Consider the following 21,653-nt stretch of genomic DNA (forward strand, 5'->3'; position numbering starts at 1 on the left):
AAGGCACACAACATATATATAATGTTAAAAATCCAAACAAAAAGAGCCATTCTCAAGCATATGGCCCATGGCAATTATCCAACCCTGATCTAGCACAACGGTCGATTCTTACCCTGTTCACCTCTCTGCCTCCCTGGCAGTCCTCCATGTCACCCAAAAGATTCCTAGTCTTCCAAAGCAAGTTCTAAGGTTCAAAGGATCAGGGAGGAATTGCTTCTTCCATTTCTACTGATAGAAATGTTTCCTTCAGGGCAACTAAGCAACAAAGTATTTACACACTGGAGAAAAACTGATTCTTAATAAGAATGAATCAAGTATGAATTGGTGGTTTTTTCTTTGTGAGGCTGATGTTGCTGTGACACAATGAATGGAGCATGAGAGTGAGACAGGATGGTCAGGATAGATGAGAAAGACAGAAATGGGACCATGAATGAGATGTCTGTTCTTCCAAAGCCACTAGACTTCTATATTTTTAAAAAAGCTATAAACACATTTTCAATCATCATAACTCCACATCATCTTTTTCTATCTTTCTGTAACTATGCAGCTTTCTTTCTGAGGAACACTGTATGGCATGTGCCATTATAATACAAATTAACTCCCAAACCACTAGATGAGGGAAGGAGAAGCAAATTACCCTCCTCAAAAATATGAGGATTTCCTGTCTACATAAACAGCTAAACCAATCCTCCTGTAACTTTCTGAAACATGGACAACAAGGATGGTAAGAGGTAAGGAAAACAAAACTTATGAGGAGAGGTTTGAATGGGCTGGCCGTGTCCATTTTGGTGAAGAGAAGACTGAGGGGTTGATATGACTGCATTGTTTAAATACCTCCAGGACTGCCACAAAGAGGAGGATGCAGGGTTGTTGTCAGCTGCCTCGGTGGGTAGAACTAGATCTAATGGTTTTAAATTACAGGCAGGTAGATTTTGATTGAACATTAGAAGGAACTTCTTGACATTGAGAGTGTTTCTGCAATGGAGCCAATTGCCTAGAGAAGTGGTGGGGTCTCCTTCTCTGGACGCCTTCAGAAAGAAGTTATGGTCTAGCTAGAATCGAGCTGAAGATCCTGCCTTAGGACCCCTTCCAACTTTATGATTCTATGATCACACTATGCTGTCTATCATTTTCAGAAGAAAATTCTACAAGTTTTGATCCTTGGGAAAACAAGCACATTTCTCCTCCTCCTCCTTCATCTTCTTTTGGAATATCAAGATGTAAAAGTTGTTCTTACATACAGCTCCCTACACCGCATCATTTGAAACTTGTTGACTGCCTGCAGATTTTCTGCCTAGCCTGTCAATAAATTTAAAAATTACCAGAAGTTCCTTTTATTGAAAAGAAAACAAATGTAAAGATGCACAAAACCCGCTGTGCCTATTTGTCTGAAATTTGGCGGGCATAATCCCATTCTGAGCATCCATTAAGCCTGCAATTTTCATGCAATGCTGACAAGAGAAAAGTTATAGTCATTTTCCCCCCCATGAGAGCCAATGGTAGTCATGAAGCTTCAGATTTCCAAACCGTGAGCTGGATTCCTGGAGGCAATATTTCTGAATCACTCTTAGTAGAATCAAGCTCCCTTGCTCTGTCCTAAAGCACCAAATCAAGGTCTGAACCATATCTTGTGGACAAGGGACACCTCCAGTTCAAACAGTGCAAATCAATGCAAGAATGATACGATGGAACTATGCCCACTAATATTATTCCTTGCTGCCAAATTCTGGTCAGACTTCCAAAATGCTCTTTAAATGTAACACAGTTTAGAACACATTACTATTAGCCAAACTTCGTGTAACTGAAGAATATCATTTATAAGAAAAAAGGGGTGTATGCCTCCACGAGAGTCATTTCAATTTGGGAAAACCAATTAATTAAATGGTATATATGTTCCTGGGGTTGGGGTGCACTTTGTAGTAGTGTTGAAAAGATTTATGTATAATATTTGATTTTTAAAAGTTTAATTATGTGTTTTTAACTATAATAAAAAATTAAAATTATTTTTTCAAATAAAAAAGAATATCAAAGCTTGAAAATATGATCTTGTGGATTACAGCTCTCAAAACCCTCCAGCTCTGAGGAATGCATTGCCCTAACTTATTCTGATTTCCTTGAAGGAATGAAGGAAGCTGGTGCACAAGGCTTGGCGTTTTGATAGGCCTACTTTGGGTCTCCAGTGTAGCCTTCCCATGCAGCGCAGAACTCACTGAGCTGTTTTTGGAGTGCCCTTAGTAGGACAAAGAAGCTGAGTCAGCAGTATTTGATACTGCCAACATCAGCATCAGTCTGCCCTAGCATTCCCTTTAAATTAGCAGCACAAGTACATACATCAAGGAGTGAGGAGAGGAGAATGAGAAGCATTAGAGTGGTTGAGAATATCAGATTTTTCTAACGAAGGCAATCAAGGAGTTTTAAGGAGTGCTCATCAGAGTGTGGAAATGTTAGTTCTGGTTAAGATAGCTCCTAGATCAGTGGTTCCCAACCTGTGGGTTGGGACCCTTTTGGGGGTCGAATGACCCTTTCACAGGGTTCGCCTAAAACCATCAGAAAACACATATTTGCATGTACCAATGAAAATAATTGTATGGTTGGGGGTTGCCACAGCATGAGGAACTGTATTAAAGGGTCATGGCATTAGAATGGTTGGGAACCACTGTCCTAGACTCTTCCAGCCATCCCAGCCAGTGGACCTGCAAGTAGGGAGATCCTGGGATTTATCTTCCCAAAAGAGTAACACTTTCAAGCTGTGTGGCTGAAAAAGAAATCATGAAGTGCATGCAGAAGAGCTGCAGTTTGAGACTGGCTGGTCAAGGATATTGTATGTATTGTAAAAGAAATGTGAAAAACTGATCCTATCCCTGCCCTTTCCCTCTCAAAATGCAGATTTAGGATGAATTTTTATTGATGTTGCTCTTGAAGTCTACTGAGAGAAGAGTCTAGCTATCTAATACACTTGCTTTAGCCATTTTTGTTGAATTTGTAAACATTTTAGCCTTTTTTGTTGGATTTTTTTTAATTCTTAGATATAAACACAACCATACATTTTTATACATAAAAATCTAAAACTCATACAACAATATAAACTAAACTAAACTACTAAACAAAGACAGATATACACTGCTGATTCTTCCCCAACTCATTTGATGGATATATACAATGATGACTCTTTTTCCTTATATATAATACTATATTTATATAAAAGAAAGAAGAAGAGCCCTCCTTCCGACCACCATCTTGAGGGGGAGAGAGGCCTATGTGAGAGAGCAGATGAGCTGGACTTTCCCCCTTCCCTACTGTCATTCCCTTCTCCTTTTGATCATCCATTAAGAACCCAAGCCCTTCCTCCATTCCATCTGCCTTGGTCCAGGCCTTGGAAGTAGAGAAGAACTTCTGGACCTGATCCCCTTCCCCACCACCTCTCCCTACTCCTTTTGTTGTGTCTTTTTAGATTGTAAGCCTGCGACAGGGAACCGTCTAACTAAAAGATTGTATGTACAGCGCTGTGTAAATTTACAGTGCTTTATAAATAAAGGGTAATAATAATAATAATAATAATAATAATAATAATTTATGCCTCTATAATTTACCAACTAAGTTTATTTTACAAAACCTAAAGATGATTCATATCCTCAGTGTGACTGCAAGTGTGTAATAAACACTTTCCAAACTTTCTTAAAATTATTCAAAGATTTCTCTTTGACCAACATTTCCTGCTTGTCCTTTTCAGCATGTTTGACCATTTTCATCAGTCAGTCTTCTTGTGTTGGAGTATCAGTGTCCTTCCATCTCTGAGAATATGTTATTCTTGCTGCGGTGATCATAACCATTTTGGTCGAATGTATCATGCACTGCTTTCCAAATACTTAATATGGAACATTATGTACAGACAGTAGGGCACAATGTCACATTCATGTCCTGTTTATGAACTTCTCAAAGTATCTAATTGACTTCTGCTGGAGAAAGAGCACATTCTGGGAGAAAGAGGATGTTACTGGAACTGTCTGTGAAGAGAACAAGTGGAACCTGCAATGAAAATATTATCCTTTAGGTTTGTTTTTGTTTTTGTAGTTTCTGCAGTCACCTTGAGGTTCCCCGAAGCATGTTCCAACCTCCTTCCTAGTGGCCCCATTTTGGCCCCATTTCTATCAACACACACCGGCTTTGTTCAGTATCAGAGTGAACAATACTGGACTAGATAGATCCCTTGTCTGTTCCAACAAAGCTATAATTATTTGGGAGCACCTTGGGTTTTTTTACTCTCATTTACACTACAAAAAGGAACTTTCCCAAGCTATGAGGCTGATAAAGAAATCATGACTTGGGTGCAGAGGTGTTGCACACATGCTGGATTGGCTGGTGAGGGGGTATGATAGAAACTAAAAAATGGTCCTGCCTTAGGCAAAGTACTATTTCCTTGGCCTTCCATTTGCGATAATGGAGTAATAAGACTCGCACAGTGTTGTTGTAAGGATTACAGCATAATACATATGAAGTACTTGGAAACAATATGAAAACATTAACAGAGAAATCGTAACAGGAAGGGGATTTTTGTGCCAGATCTATTGCCAGATCCAAAACCCTGCCAGCTTGCTGCAGCACAGCTAAGAAGATGGTTTTTCCTTATATTTATATCTCTTATTACACTTCAGTGGGAGGGACTTAATCATGCCAGCTCCATCAGAACAATATTTCAGGGCCTTTTAATAATAATAAATAATAAAAAATAATAAAAAAATATTTATATTCTGCCTTTTCCCAGAGGAATCAAGGTGGATTACAGCAAAAATGATAATAAAATACAAATAACAATAAAATCACATTTCAAAATCACAATATACATGATGTGGGGAGAATCATGTCCCTAGCCTTTTAATGGAGTGTGGTTGGGAAATTAGGGGGCTTAAGATACTGTACAGGTATATCTCAGTGAGTGAAGTCAATGTGTTCCTGGGCATTACTTCTTTGACAGAAACTTTGGTACCGGAGACAGGAATAACATGGAAAGAATAGGGACAGGTTCCCACACCGCAAAAAAGAAGAGCCAATCAACATGTTTCAGCAATTTTTTTTATTCAAAATTAACATTATGCACTTCTGAAATCAAACAACCAGGTCAGGTGAGCCTTGCAAAAATGAACAATTTTTTTTTTTTTTTTTTTTTTTTTTTTTTGCATCTTCTCGAGACCACCTGAAAGGTTCTTTCAAAATCCATCCCGGGGATGATATTTTTTTTTCTTTCAACACCTCCCACTTTTCCTATGGTGGCAAAATTTATAGACCTATGTTTTTCAACATGCCAGGGTAGTTGACACAGTGGCACAGACTAATCTGATTTCCCATTTTCTTTCTGTTTCACTCTTCACCTATGGGCAGTAAACAATTTTAGAGGCAGTCTATTGTACGTAAGCACACACAGTTACAGTAGGATCACCTAAAGTCAGTGGTGTACCTTAGTATATTTGATACCTGACATAGATCATTTTAAAATACTCCACTCCTCTTTTCAACAGCCACTGGTGGGAGTAGGCTGCTGGTGGTGCTGCTGTTCCTCACAGCCTTTCCATGTCTGGCAGAGTTGCTGAAGGCAGAGGCTTCCTACCAGCACACTGGATGATATCTACCTCTGAGATGTCCCCCGGTGTGGTCCATACTCACCACAATTCCTTAGTGATGCTTCTGCCTAGAGTAGAATCCCATTCTTTCCCAGGCCAAGACATCATCATCCTTCCAATGCTAACACTGCAAACAAACAATAACAAAAAAAATCAAACTAAAGAAAAGTCCAGCTAGACAGAAGACTGGAAAAGAGGCTGTGAGAACTGCGTTCTTGTAAAAGACTTTGTAAGGGGGAGCTTCTTTGTCAAAGGGTTTGTTAAGTGAAGTATGCCTGTAATTTCATGGCCTCCTCTGTCACAGCCTCAACAAGCCCTGTGTGTGGGTCCACTGTCTTCAGAGCATCAGGGTAGAAAAAGTATGACAGCAGAACTTTTCATTGCTGCCATGAAGAGACCACTACTGACCAGGTCATCGGGAGGAAGGTCCACAATATGCAACAGCCACTCTTCTGCCCTCCCTGGGAGGTTCAGATTTTTAAAAATCTCAGTTTCACAGTATACCACATATTACTGTGCTGGTAATGATTTGGATTTTATCCAATAATCTTGTAATCTGTAAGGTAATGTTCAATAATGCAGCATGTTCCAAATAGTATCACTTTTTGCATGTGTGCTATTGTGATCCTTGTTGTTGTTGTGGCATTTCTAACTTTTGGCAACTATCATGGAGTTTTCATAGCAAGATTAATTTAGAGTGGGTTTGCACTGCCTTCCTCTGAGGTTGAGAGAGTGTGATTTATCCAAGGTCATCCAGTAGCCTATGCTCCAGTCATCAACGAATCAGATGGCTGGAGTACAAGAGCTGTCAAGTGGTTAATCCAGTCCAGGTCAACTACCGATTATGCAGCAAGATGAAGGGAAAAACAAGGGGTTGGTCACCAAGCAGTCCAAAAATTGTCCCTGCAAGTCAATAGTCCAGATAAACAAAGCCAGCAAGAAGTAAAACAGACTCATCAATTGTAGCCAGTTGAAGGTCAAGCAAATATTAACTGCCGGTCATCAAGATAGAATTATTGTAAGCAACAAAGATGCCAGTGAGCTGCTGGGAGATTTATAGGCAGCTGTCTCAAGCCACCAGGTGCTTAATGAGTCAGCATCTCCTTATTGAACAGCTGGTGGGATTGGCATAGTCTCTTTTATCGCTTTAATAATCTTCAGAGAATGGCAGCGTATCCTCAGCATCTACCACCTCCTGTTAGGGAGTAGGGTCCCCTACTGCCTCAGACCCCAGTTTTTCAGACTTGGAGAGTCTACTGTCATCAGGAGCTGTAAATTCCTGGTAATCCAACTCCTCTCAATTTGAATCTTCTGACTCCAAAGAGTGAGTTATGACACCAAATGGATTTCCATGCCTGAGTGGAGATTTGAACTCTGGACAGTCCTACTCCAGAATGTAAACCATTATACCACACTGGTCCTCTACTGGGATCATATCTACGGCAAATTTGCCCAAGTCTTTTGTCACTATGTTTAGAATTGCTTCCAGCATGTAGTTTTTTACTGGCAAATTTTACACAGCAGTGCCTTCCATGTGTTTTCCAAGTGACTTGGAACATGATCTTTACTAAGGAAGATGGCCAAGCAAGATGTGCTGAATCCAGTCCCTCCCAGCCTAGCAATATTAGAAATTAATTAGGACTACTCTCCACCTGGCCTAGCTTTGTGCCAGCAAATAATACTCTTCACCTGGCATACTGTGGCTATGCCCCTGGGTTGTAACTGGTTAGCATCTTTGTCTCCTCCTTCAGCCTATCCTTTCTTCTCTTCTTTTTGACTCATTTGCTGGCTGACTTCTCTGTCTGTAGATCTCTAAATTAGATATACATTTGTAACCTTCCCACAGTTGTTTATTTTTTTAAAAAAATACATAGCAAGGGTTCACTCTTATTATTCATTGTGGCTTACCTCCTTAAGATATTACTGTAAGACAAGAGAATCCTTTCAAAATGTGGGTTTGATTGAGAAGGACATTTTTCCATGTAGATAAATCTGTTCCTATTAAGGTCTAAATATCCTAAAGGCACCAGTTCTACCTGATCTTGGAAGGTAAGCAAGGTCAGCCGTGATACTTGGAGGAAGTACCTGGCAAAACCACTTTTGCTTTAAAAAAAGCTATGAAATGTATGGAGTCACCATAAATGAACAGGCAACTTGAAGGCATACATAAACAAAGCTGTTCCTAACATCCTGAAGTATGATCTTTACATCATCTGCCCACATGGGCCGTGGAAGAGTTTTAAACATGTAGACCATTGAACTGCTGGCTTATCTTCCTTATGGATGAACTGGTTAATAGGGAGAACAGGTGAGACTTGGAGATTGCTTCTGTTTGGATCATCTTATGCAGAACTTTGAGACAATTCCACACTCCAAGCTTAACCCAGACTGAATGAATGTTCCTAACTTCAGTTAAATTGTTTACAGTTTTTAGGGCCGTGATGCAGGAGTGAGCAAAGCATGGACCCAGGGCCACATGTGGTATCCCAAGTCTCCCCCCATAACTCTCCAGACTCTCCTAGACTGCACTTTTAATTTTTAAAAATGTAAATTGTTTCTTCTGGAAGCCTTCAGGAAGAACAATTTGGTTGTAAATGAGATGCAGGCTCTCCCTGCATTGTTTGGCATCAAAAATGTCTGTCTTTCCAAAGCAGAATTAGATTTCTGGCTTTGTTGTTGTTGTGTGCCTCCACGTCATTTTTAACTTATGGCAACTCTAAAGCAAACCTATCATAGGCGTTTCTTGTCAAGTTTATTCAGAGGTGGTTTGCCATTGCCATCCTCTGAGGCTGAGAGATTGTTTCCATTCTATTTTGTGTTTTGGTTTTGAGGCATTTTTTGGGTAACCATGCAGAAAATTGCCTCCTGGGCCCACCAAAGTTGCCTACTTATCATGCAATGATAAGCCACATGACATGCCAACAATCAAAAGGGATAAAGTTTAGTGTCGTGTGTGTGTGTTTGTGTCAATTTTCCCTGATCTCACTATGCAAGGACCCCTTTTCTTGTCTCCTGATCCTCCCTACTTACCAGAGTAGCATACAAGCAGGATCGGCTAACATCGTATTGGTCCTGGGCCCCATAAATCCTCCTGGTGGTCCTGGTTTAGAGTCAGAAGTCTGGAGATTGCAGAAAACTAAGAGAACATGGTTAAAATCACCAGGAGCACTTCTTGGTTGGAGTCTGCACTATCCCATACAAGCCTCCTAATAGGTTCCATTGTGGATGATGGGCACTAATGTGGAATGAAGCTGATGAAAATAGCATCTTTGGAATGCTAGTCACACCCACCTGCTTGGGAGGGGACTGTGGGGGAAAACCCACCATAACATTCTGAGGGAAGACAGCATGGGAAATGTTGAGGTTCTGGAGGCTGTTCGCTAGCAGCAGAGAGAAAACTGATTTATATTCTGGTGTTAAAAATGCTGAAATAGCCGCAAAATCCTTCCTGCTGCATGCATACAAGCTATTGCACCTTTATGAGATGGCTCAACTTGTCCATATATAGGGAAGTGTCTTATTAAAAAGCATGTCTCACTGGATAGGAGCTTTAAGGGGAGAGATTTCCTCCTGGTGATTCGGTGACCTGTTTTCTAAATTTATAGCTTTTTGTCACTTTTTAATAAGTGTCTAGACTCATACTGGATGGATGCATGAGGGAAAAGTCCACCAGTTTTCTAGCTGATTTCTCATTTACAACAGAACTTGCTTCTCCTGGCTATAATTGTATAAGGCCATGACAAAGTAGTTGGACAAGGACATAACTAAAAAAAAAGTTGGATAAAGTTTTAATAAATTAAATAATTTTAAACATATTTTATTTTATTATTTGTTTTTACTTCTGCACTTCTACAACAGCTGTCTTATGATGTGGTGAATCCAAACTGGCACTACCACTGTTGTTTTATGGTGTCGCATTGTTAACAGAAGCATAGTCAGATTTCACTGGCCTTTCACTAGTCATTGGTCTTTCTCACCCTCCTCCTCTTTGCACCTCCCTCATACCTTATAAACTCTTCTCTGGGCCAATAGAAGAAGAATTGTGAAACAAATGTTCCAGCTGAAGTTAAGCTCTCTTAAATACTAGTGATTTTAAAAAGAGAGAGCTTAAAAATATTTTTTAAGTTCATGCTTAAAATTATCTCCATTGAAATCAACAGGACTTAAAAGAGCTTCATTCTCTAGATATGCCTACATGTGAGAGGCACATCTACTCATCCACACTTTGAGGATCATGTTACCTCTTGTTCCACATTGGCCTGTTGACACCCAAGTGTTTTTAATGAACCCCTCCAATTAACAGCCCATTAGGATGAACAAGCAAAGTTTGCACTTCATTTAGTAGCACTTTAGCTCTACTGATGACCCACCCAGTCAATGTGTTTACACTGGGGTGGGATGAAGATCAGGAAACTAGTCTGATAACAGGCAGGTACCAAATCAACACATGAACTAGTGTGGTATAGTCACTGGACTGTGAGTCAAGAAACCAAGATTTGAATCCTTGCTCAGATATGGTAACCCACTTAGTAACCTTGGGCAAGTCGTATTGCTCAGACATGGTAACCCACTTAGTAACCTTGGGCAAGTCATATTGTTTCAGCCTCAAAGGAAGACAAAGGCAAACCCCTTCTGAACAAATCTTGCCATAAGCTGGAAACAACACAAAGTCACACAACAAACCAAATCTAGAGAAAAATAGTACAGGATCATGTAGGATCCCCCCCAGACTCTTCTGCTATTTAATTAATTATTAAATTAATTATTCTGCTTTAAATTAATCATAGCATACTTTGAAGGGTTTCCGCTTTTCTGTTCTATGGAACTGTGATTTCTATTATTTAGAAATTAATTAATTACAAAAATTAAAGGCAAAATAAGAAGATATTTGGGTTTTTATACTGCAGTTTTATTATTTTATTGTATTTAATTAATTGGATGTGGTTGTGTGCCTTCAAGTTGTTTTCAACTTATAGCGACCCTAAGGCAACCCTATCATGGAGTTTTCCTGGCAAGATTTGTTCAGAGGAGGTTTGCCATTGCCTTCCCCTGAGGCTGAGAGCATGTGACTTGCCCAAGGTCACCCAGTGGGTTTCATGGTCAAGCAGGAACTGAACCCTGATCTCCAGAGTTGTAGTCCAACATTCAAACCACTACGCCATGCTGGCTCATAAGTCCTGCTCTGCCACCTTGTTGTGACATGGAGATACCTGAGCTCTTGAAGGTTTGCCAGCTGGTAAGGTTTTCAGTATTGCCCAGGAGACAGACAGCATATCAGCAATCCAAGGACCAGCCCAACTAAATACAGTGTGGTCAGTCACCAGAGCATTTGACACTGGATAAGAAATTGGTCACAGGCAGTCCTGAATGCCATGGTTGTAATCCTGTATTGCTCAGCTGTAGCATAATAGGTCCCTATGCATATCTATTAAAGACTGAGCCATCTACCACCCCTGACTGATGGACAGCCTCTGGAGCTCTCTCTTGGTGGCTACATCACCACACTGAGACACAAAATGATTTCACATCTTGCAGTGAGGATGTAGCCAGATGCTGCTGTGCTCCTGCCCACTCCCCACAAAGTATGGAATAGCCTTATAAGGGGGTTTCAGATACTGTTCATTAAGGAAGGAGGCTTTGCAGTGGGAAAAAAGGAATACCAACCCTCACAGCACCCCAAAAAGGATATAAGCATGTGTAAGGTAAACTTAAAACAGCATTTAAGACCATTCTCTTCCAGCGGGCTTATCCAGATATTTTTTAAATTGTGAATTTTAAATGTGGATCATTTTAATATGTGTATATGTTATTTGTCATTTTATATTGATGTGTATTTTAATTGATGTGTTTTAACTGATGTTGTTTATCTGTACCTTGATGCATGGGGAGAGGCAGGTAAGTAATAATAATAATAATAATAATAATAATAATAATAATAATAATAAATTGTTTCCATAAGAGGATACCAGATAGAGATGTGTGTGAAGTAAGTACCATCTGCAAAGCTGGAAGGACTTACCTATAGTGTTGAAATCTTGACTCTTCATGGTATTAATGAAATATCTCGATCAATAACAAGCTGTTGTCAGGTGAATCAAACAATCTTATGATGAAGGTCAGGTTAAAATGCTTTTAATATAATAATAATAATAATAATAATAATAATAATAAATATTGGGGAAAACAGCAAAGATCCTATTTCATATTGGCAGAACATAAATTTCCATCAGCATACTTCTGTGGAGGTCTAAGAGGATGATGGTTGGAGTTTTGCCACGTACAAACAGTGGCAATTTGGGTCTGGGGTGGAGCTGCACCTGACTACTATCAACCTAGGGAAAATCCATTGTATAAGGTGGTACTGGATACTTACTTATGCAATGTCAGAAAAAGTTCTTATGGTAGCAACAACCAGTTGCACTCCTGTAAGTCACTGAAAGAATTCTGGCCCTAATTCTACAAATTTCTGCAAAAGCTGAGAAGGCAATTTGGCCTTAACTTGTCTTTTTAAAAAAGGACATGGACTTTATATGAAATGACACTTCACAACTGCACTGGAACCACAAGTAAAGTGGGCTCAGTTTTATGCATTCCTATTTGTCTCAACTAGAGAAGATACACCTACAGAAACAAAGACTTGCCAGTCAGTTTCAGCATCTCAGGAGCTTCATAAGGGAGCAGACAGACCTTAAGATTGTCACTTTCAAAATCGGGTACTTTTAGATTTCAATTCTCAGAACCCATAGCCTGTATGGTCAATATTCAGGTTGAGAACCAATCCCAAACCATGCTGGGCTTTCAGGGGAAACATCAGCACCTTGAATTTAACCTAAAAGTAAATTGACAATCAAGAAAGTTCTCTTAATGTAACTGACGTAAATTAATATTGGATTGCAGTCCTTTATGGACCTGCAAGTACACAACTGACATCTCAGTAAACATGTTAGGCTTCCACCGAGCACAAATGTATTGAGAGGGTAGACAGAGAATTTTTTTTCACACGTTACTCAATAAACCTATGGACACATTGACCTCCTTAGCCAGGGCAGTTAAAGTGATCCGAAACTGGATTATTTCTGCAGCATGTTTTGGACATAGGGTTCTTTCATTTATTTATAGGGTTGTCATCTCATTTATAGGGTTGCCATAAATTGCAGTAACAAAAAAGTTGAAATAATAAAAGGAAACTCCTCATTGGACCTATTCACACTGTGCAGTTATAGTGCTATTATTCTACTTTAACTGTGGTGGTTCCATTCTTTGGCATCCTTCCTATGGTTCATTGTTGGTGAGTCACTGGAGCTCTCTGGCTGACAATTCTAAATGCCGCTCCCTAAACTGCATGTTCCAGGATTCTCTAGGAAGGAACCATGGCAGTTAAAATGGAATAACAGCGCTATAATTTCATAGTGTGAATGGACACACTGTTGCAAATGTGTCAGCATGATTATAGAAGAATGTTCACAAGCTTCATACAGAAGGCACCTTGAATGTTATTTGCAGTGAGAGAGGATTCTCCCTTGTTACACAGCACCTGGATGAGGCTTTCAGAAAATGTAGGTTTGTATAAAACAGACCTTGTTTTGTTGCAATGGCTTCTGCTTCTTCTGTTCTTCCCAGCCACACATCTCTTCAAGCTGCCTTAGGAAACCTCAAAGCAACCTCTGGGTGGTTTGGGGGCATACATCATGTGAACACCACACCCCCAAAGCGCCCAGAAGGTACTTTATTTGGCCTGTGTGTTTTGGGCCATAGTCGGCAAAATTTTATTACTGGAAACTCAAGTAACCAAAAATAATTTGAGTAATCAAACATTAACTAATTTCTATTAGAACTGACTGTTTCCAACTTTTGATCTAGGACAGTTGTCAAGATGTTATTGTGCAGGCTGTGTGCAGAGCTTGCAAAGATTACGTTTTTTGGACAATTCTTGAATCCTCTAGGCAACATGGCTAATGCTTTGGATTTCTCCTATGAACCTGTTCTGTGAAATGTCCACCTGGCACCTCTCTACTGGACTTGGACTATGTAGGAGAGCAGCGATATACCCGCTGAGAACCAAATTGTATCAAAAAGCCAACCATAATAGAGGAATAGAGATTCTGCAGTATTCCAAACGAATTTCTTCCCCTTGGAATTACTGTTCTTGTTGCTTTTGTCACATGCAAGTAAAACATGTGGAAAAAGTATGAACTTTGATATCAATTAAATCCTTACAATAGCTGTAATGGTCTAATTCTAGACAACACTCCTGAAAAACAGATTTTAGGAGCAGATTGACTCATCTTTGAAATGGATGGTGAGTAGGTGGGCAGGTGGTATGTAATGATTTTTAAAGAACCAATCAACGGATAGCCCTTACCAGACATAAAAAAGGTGGATGCAGATATTCCTATGTATGAACAGAGGACGTCTGGTTGTGTCACAGTTCCAGTTTTGGTGCGTCATTGACTTTCAAGGAGGGCAGTGTAGGTCCCCTGTGAGGAGGATATTTATTACAGTGATACTCCACCTTCTTCTGTATGGATCATAGCACAACTCACAGGTGGATACAAAGATGTCCCTCATCTAGACAAGTGACAGCTCCAGATCAAATAAAAACCAAACTAGGTGAGCAACAGGAGATCTGTATGTTGACCTCCCAACTTTGTTTCTTTTCTTTCTTTCTTTCTTTCTTTCTTTCTTTCTTTCTTTCTTTCCTCCTCCTCCTTCTTCTTCTTCTTCTTCTTCTTCTTCTTCTTCTTCTTCTTCTATTTCTACTTCATTTTTTTAAAAAAAATGCAGCCTTATGTGCTACAAACAGACATCAAAATGTATTGCAAATGGAAGGTGATAAAAGCCTCCTCAAAGGCCTGTTTAGTGGCATCTCCCAGACTCTTGAGTTTTCTGCCAAGGGATGCTAGGTTGGTTCCTTCCCTGTTGCCCTTTTGCTGTAATGCAAAGACATTTTTATTCAGGCTTGGTAAGTAAACTGAACTGGTCTTTATGGGGACTAACCAACTGGGTGCTGACTCTGTTTGTTAGTTGTATGTTATAGCTGTGTTTGTAATTTATCTGTTTTCATCTTACATTTTAAGAATTAAAAAATAACATAAAATATGTTACAAACAAAGCTTAAAAATGTACAATATTAAAAGACAGAGCCAGGACCAAGTCAGTTAGCCCTCCCCTTCTAAAATGTTATCTAAGATGTTGTTTTGAATCAGTATTTTATTACAGTCTGCCGTTCACATTTGTGGCTTTGACTTTTGTGGATATGATTGTTTGTGGATTTGATTAATATATTCTGTCTAGGAATTTCTAGTTCCTCCAACGTGACTCTATGGCCAACATTTCCCAACGTTGCACTGGAGAACGTAGAGATTCCTACTTCTCTATGCATTTGTAAATCCTCCAGCACAATTCAACAGTCAACTTCCAGTGGATGTTGACCACAGAGTTGCACTGGAGGACCTCGAGATTCCTAGAGAGCTATTTTCTCAGGTAATAAGAATAGTGGTTTTTTATTTGCAGTTTTTCCAATTTCACAGGGATCATGCATCCCAAACCCCAGTGACTGTAGAGGGCCCACTGTATTGTCATCTGCCTTGAATGCCTCTTTTGGCAGAAGGGTGGGCAAGAAATTAGGCAGACAAACCAATTAACAAACTAACCCTTTCCATCACACCATTTCTAAAGAGCTATTTGGCCATTTCCATCACCTTACAATGTTTGAGCTGAAATGACGTTTTGCTCCCTACATACAGAAAACTGGCATTCCAGCCTAGTTTTCTCCCTGATATGCCAATACAGTATTTTATATGCATGGTTTGCATAGAGGAGCAGTCTGTTACATGATATCTTACTTGCACCTGAAAAGATACAAACCAAAGATAAGTTTACCAGCTCATCTCCTATTTGTGACGACTAGAACAAAGACATTTTGCATACTGTTGATACAAGAAGGAGGAAGCATTACCGAACAAGCTGCTAATACCTCCCACACACACTAAGCTGCTAATATTTTCCAAAGATAGTTTTGCACTTTTCTTACAATGCTGCACAGATGTGAATGATCCATTTGCTCTTTTCAAGGTCTGGAGAACCAAAAGTTTATCTTTTGCTGAGGTGTCCTTCATGCCTTTCGATCTCTAAAATCTTTAGCATTATCAAGCTTCCATACTATTTCAAATTGTGACAAGATCAGGAATTTATCTGATAAATCTATCCTCCCGCACGCCCACTTTTTGGTAGTTTTTAAAAAGCCACAACGGTTTAATAACAATAACAACAACAACAACAACATTTGAGCGGAACATCAAAAATAAAAAATGAATAATAAAATGCTAAAAAACTAAAATAATATTCTAATATACTAAAAACAAACTCCTTATCGGTCACATTTTTTTCCACTTGATGATGTTTCCATTTGTAAGAATTATGGGCAGATTATAGAACTGTGGGCTGTACCTGGTAAAAAAAACCTTGTATTTTCTTGATCAGAGAAGAAGACTATTAATAATGAGGGTGGAATTCTGTTGCGCTTTTCCTTGACAGCAAGAGGATGAAACCAATTACCTAAAGAAGTAGCGATTTCCTCCTCGCTGAAGGTTTTCAAGCAGATGTTGGTCAGCCATCTCATTGCAATGCTCTAGCTCCAGATTTCCTACACTGAGCAGTGTGTTGTACTACATGGTCTACAAGGACCTACCAACATTATGATTCTAGTGTCACCATTACTAATATCTGTTTAATTACAAATTAACCATGTGAAAATGAAAGTTTAGGGTAGCTCAGCTTAGAAAAATAACAAGATAAAAGAGACCTGGTATAGCTGTATAGAATTATGCATCACATGGGGAAAGTGGATTCAAGGAAGATCTTACCCTTTTTTGCTATAGTATTTGGCAAAAGACCAGAGTGTGAAGAAAGTTGACAAGAAGTAAATCAATGCATCTGAAATGTGGTGATGTAATATAGTTCTATAGGTACCGTGGAGTGCTAAAAAGACAAATGAATGGATCCTAGAGCAAAGCAATTGTGAACTCTCCCAAGAAGCTAGGATTAATAAAGTAAAGCTGTTGTACTTTGGTCATACCATGAGATGATGTGACTCAATGAAAAAAATGATAATGCTCAGCAAAGTGGAAGTTAGTGGGAAAAGAAGGAGATTTCATTACAGCTGGATTGATCTAATCAAGGAAGCCACAGCCCTGATTTTGCAAAACCTGAGCAAGGCAGCTGATGACTGGGGCTCCTGGAGGTCTGCCATTCATACGGTCACCATATGTTGAAGTAAACTTGATGATAAATAATAACAGCTTATCTCTTTCTCACAAGCCTAAGATTTGGAGCCCTACACTGAAGTTGAATGGGGAGAGATTAAGGATAGATACAATGAAATACTTCTTCACAGAGTGAAGCTATGGAATCCCCTTCTGCAGAAAGTGGTGATGGCTACCAACTTGAAGATCTTTACAAGGTGTTGGACAAATTCATAGAAGATGGGGCTATCAATAACTACAATTCATGCTGGCTGTATATTGCCTCCATACCAGTCCATCCATCCACCTATCCATCTTTATTTTAGGAGCACAAGAAGGAGGGTGGTGTTCCATTCAGGTCCTGCTTATGGGCTTCCAAGTGGCGGTTCACTATATAAACAGAATGCTGCACTAGATCAGAACTTCAGAGGAATTATTTTTTAGATTTCAGCTTCCAGAATCCTTCCAAATTCTGGTAACTTTTCCAAGCTCTGTACTTGACAGACTGTAGGTATGATCTAACATCTCTCTGTAATGCCAGAGTCATGTTCCTGCTGTTCTTATATGCTTTCAGATTGTTTCTGACTTATGGTGACATTAAGAGAATCCTATCATTGGGATTTCTTGGCAAGATTCATTCAGAGGAAGTTAGCCATTGCCTTCCTATAAAGCTGAGAGTGTAGCTTCCCAAGGTTACTCAGTGGGTTTCCATGCTCAAGTGAAGATTCACATTCCAATCTCCAAGGCCCTTATCACACAGAGGGATTTACGTTGCCAAAACGTTGCCAAACTATTGCAGAAACTGAAGGTTGGATCATCTGTTGCACTTCTAAAATGTAATTGAGGCTCCCTGCTTTCCTTCCATCAACGAAGAGTTGTGGAGAAGCCAGGAGAAGCCATTTTTTTGAATAACGCAATATCCTGTTGTTAAAAAAATGGCTTCTCCGCACACGCTTCATCGACGGAAGGAAAGCAGGAAGCCTCAGTTACGTTTTAGAAGCACAATTGATGATCCCACCTATGGCGCTTCTGCAACAGTTTGGCAATGTTTTGACAACTTAAGTCCCTCTATGTGATAAGGTCCTAAGTCCTAGTCCAACACTCAAACCAGTATACCACACTGGCTCATGGTGGCAAGTACTATTCCCAAAGGAAACAGCACGTTTCATCTATCCAGGCTATTCTTTTGTTCAACAAAGCCAGTTCCAAACTACTGATGTTTTTCACTTTTGGATACACCTGCAATTCTTAGGCATGATTCTAAGACAGCCTAATGCGTTGAGCAATGTTTCACAGGCAGAGGTAACAGGGTTGCTTGCTTCTGCGAAAAGGCCACTTAATCAACCAGAATTGCTCTCACTAATCAGTGCATCACTCCAAGCAAGAGTCAGGCCTGCCTTGGTTCCATTACAATCAGTGGGATAACACCCAATTACCTGAGAATGTTAGCTACATTCAGAGGCAGTATTTTAGATTTCCAAGATGCTGGAGCGGCAGCAAGGAGCAAAGGCATAATGAGAGCAGGAACCAAAGTGTTCTGCGTGTGTGTACATGGAGGGAAGCAGCTCTAGGGAACACTAGCAGAGAAACGAAACCTAGCAGCGCATATTTTGAGATCAGTTGTAGTAAGAGTTCCACAGCGTGGAGCAATTTTTTTCCCTTACACTTCAGTCTCCCGTGGCATCATTTTACGAAGTTCCCAGCAGCAAATATTACTTGGTAGCAGAAGAGAAACAGAAAGTAAAATAGTGGGGGGAAATGGATCAGCTATATCTTCCAGGGCAGTTGAAAGAAATGCTACAAAACTGGAGATATGGAAAACAAGTATTATATTGCAAGCAGCACTGATAAAAAGAAGTAGCTTTTGTGTACGCTATTATTTAATAATTTTACATCTTACCTTACCCCATATAATATATAGCTGCTCTGAGGATAGGGAACATCCTCTTGCGTGAGACTTGGTTGGTCCCCTCTCTTCACTGGCAGGCAAAGACCTTCCTATTTATACAGGTCTTCAACCTTTTAATGGGTTGAGCATATTTTTTAACAGTCTTAAGGACTGAACAGACAGGCTAAAATAAAGCCGCTTCGGGTCACTTTGGAGGTACAGTCGGCCCTTCTTATACACGGATTTTTTATACACGGATTCAAGCATACACGGTTTGAAAATGTTCCCAAAAAGTATAAATTTACCTTGATGTTCCATTTTTTATTAGGGACACCATTTTGCTATGTCATTATATTTAATGGGACTTGAGCATACACGGATTTTGTTATACACGGGGGATCTTGGAACCAAATCCCAGCGTATAACAAGGGTCCACTGTATGCTGTTTAAATGACACACACATCTTAAGAGTCCAGAAGCTGCACCAAAGCTGTGCTCAAGCCCTTAGGACTGGAGTGTGGCTTTGGCATGGCTTCCAGCCTCTTAGGACACATGCATCATTTAAATAGCATACCTCCAAAGTGACCCAAAGCTGCTTTATTTTGGCATGTCTGTTCCGGCTAGGGTTGCCATAACCCGGCGGCCCCCGTGACAATCACGGTTTTGGGGGGGCCCTCCCGGTCCCGGTCCGGTTTGGGCCCCCACCCGTGCCTTGTTCCCGGTTTGGGGGCCTGCTCCGGCCATTGCTGCTGCCGCTAATGCGGCTGCTACGGCGCCAACCCACCTCCGGCTCCGCCTTCCTCCTCTTCCTCGGCGGCAGAAGCGCCGCCACCACCGCGCCCCCACTGTGAGGGCTTGTGCGCCACCCAGGCCTCAGCAGGGGTCAGTGGCAGCGCGCGCGCCTGCCCCACTTCCCTCCACGCGCGCGCCTGCCTGCCTGCCTGCCCCACTTCCCTCTGCGCGCGCCGCCAGCCTTCATAAGGAGGAGGAGGGGGGAGAGGAGGAGGAGGAGGAGGAGGAGGAGGAGGAGGAGGAGGAAGGAGCCAGAGGAAGGGTGCCTGAAGGCCAGGGCAGAATTGGGCCAGATGAGGAGGAGGAGGAGGAGGAGGAAACCTGAGTCAGTGGCCATTAGGTCTGCCTTGGTATTTTGGGGGTTTTAAATTATATTTAAAAATATAAAATACTTATTTTATTTTATTTTTTTAATTTTTATTGTTGCTTTTTATTTTTTATTTTATTAATTTTTATTATTGCTTGTTTTTATTTTATTTTATTAATTTTATTATTGCTTTTTTGTTTTATTTTATTAATTTTTATTATTGCTTGTTTTTATTTTATTTTATTAATTTTTATTATTGCTTGTTTTTATTTTATTTCATTAATTTTATTATTACTTGTTTTTATTTTATTTCATTAATTTTATTATTGCTTGTTTTTGTTTTATTTTATTAATTTTTATTATTGCTTGTTTTTATTTTATTTTATTTATTATTGCTTGTTTTTATTTTATTTCATTAATTTTTTTTGCTTGTTTTTGTTTTATTTTATTAATTTTTATTATTGCTTGTTTTTATTTTATTTTATTTATTATTGCTTGTTTTTATTTTATTTCATTAATTTTATTATTGCTTGTTTTTATTTTATTTTATTAATTTTTATTATTGCTTGTTTTTGTTTTATTTCAATAATTTTTATTATTGCTTGTTTTTATTTTATTTTATTAATTTTATTATTGCTTGTTTTTTATTTTATTACATTAATTTTTATTATCAAATATATACACCCCTGCCTTGTTTTTTATTTTTTTTCAATTATTTTTTATTATTAAATATATGCAAGTGCATTTTTTGTGTATTTATGGTGCTTTGGATGCTAACAAGTCTGCCTTTCTTGGCCAATTATAGTGGTGGTGATGATGATGATGATATTGATATCAACAAGCCTCTGAGGCACGGCCAATGTAACTTGCTGTGATTTTTACAAACTCATGCACAGTGAAGAAAAACCACAGTCCCTTGCCCAAGTACAGTGGTACCCCGGGTTACGAAATTAATTGGTTCCGCTGCCGCTTTCGTAACCCGGAAACTTTCGCTAGCCGAATAGCCCATAGGTGCTAATAGCGAAAGCCGCGATTTCGTGTGAAATCGCGCCGAAAAGCACCAAAAAATTTTTTCGTAACCCGAAAAAAAAACCGTAACCCGGAACAGTTTTTTTCTTTGGAATTTTTTCGTATCCCGGGAATTTCGTAAGGCGGTGCTTTCGTATCCCGGGGTACCACTGTACACACTTCTGAGAAGTAAAGTTGAACCCGAGGGCAAGTACATTTCTGCCTTCTGTCTAGGAATAATGCCAAAATGTCCTCCATTTTGATCATGCCTAAAAACATGCATTTATATTAACATTTTAAAAAAGAACTCGTTTTTTTTTGCGCGTCCTCCATTTTTATAAAAATGTGTCCTACATTTGAAAATGTTGCCCTACATTTGTCCTACATTTGTCCCGGTTTGGAGGTCCTCACTTATGGCAACCCTAGTTCCAGCTCATAATTTGGCAGGGATAGTCCTAATTAATCCTCTGTCACCCTACCTTCTTTCAGATGCTTATAAAATGTCCCATTTTCTCTCTTCTCCTCTCACTTTCCCCCCTTGTCCTCAGCTGACTTTAGTTGCTGCAAACTGAGTTCAAGTGCAAAAGTAGTTTTCATTCTTCTTCATTAATAGCATTTGACATTTTGACCACATTCCAGTATTGCTTCGCCACACATGTGCCATTTTTCATCTGTGAAATGTTGGAGGATATGCTTGGTGTAGAGCAATGTGTGATGGGTATGTGATTTTTAAAAAAATGTTATATTCATTTTCTATGTTTTCAAGTTTTTTAAAAGTTAATGTCTCAAATACTGTGTTT

Source organism: Sceloporus occidentalis, unplaced genomic scaffold (genome assembly GCF_023333645.1).
Source record: "Sceloporus occidentalis isolate IW3139 unplaced genomic scaffold, rSceOcc1.0.p SCAF_1, whole genome shotgun sequence".
NCBI lineage: Eukaryota > Metazoa > Chordata > Lepidosauria > Squamata > Phrynosomatidae > Sceloporus > Sceloporus occidentalis.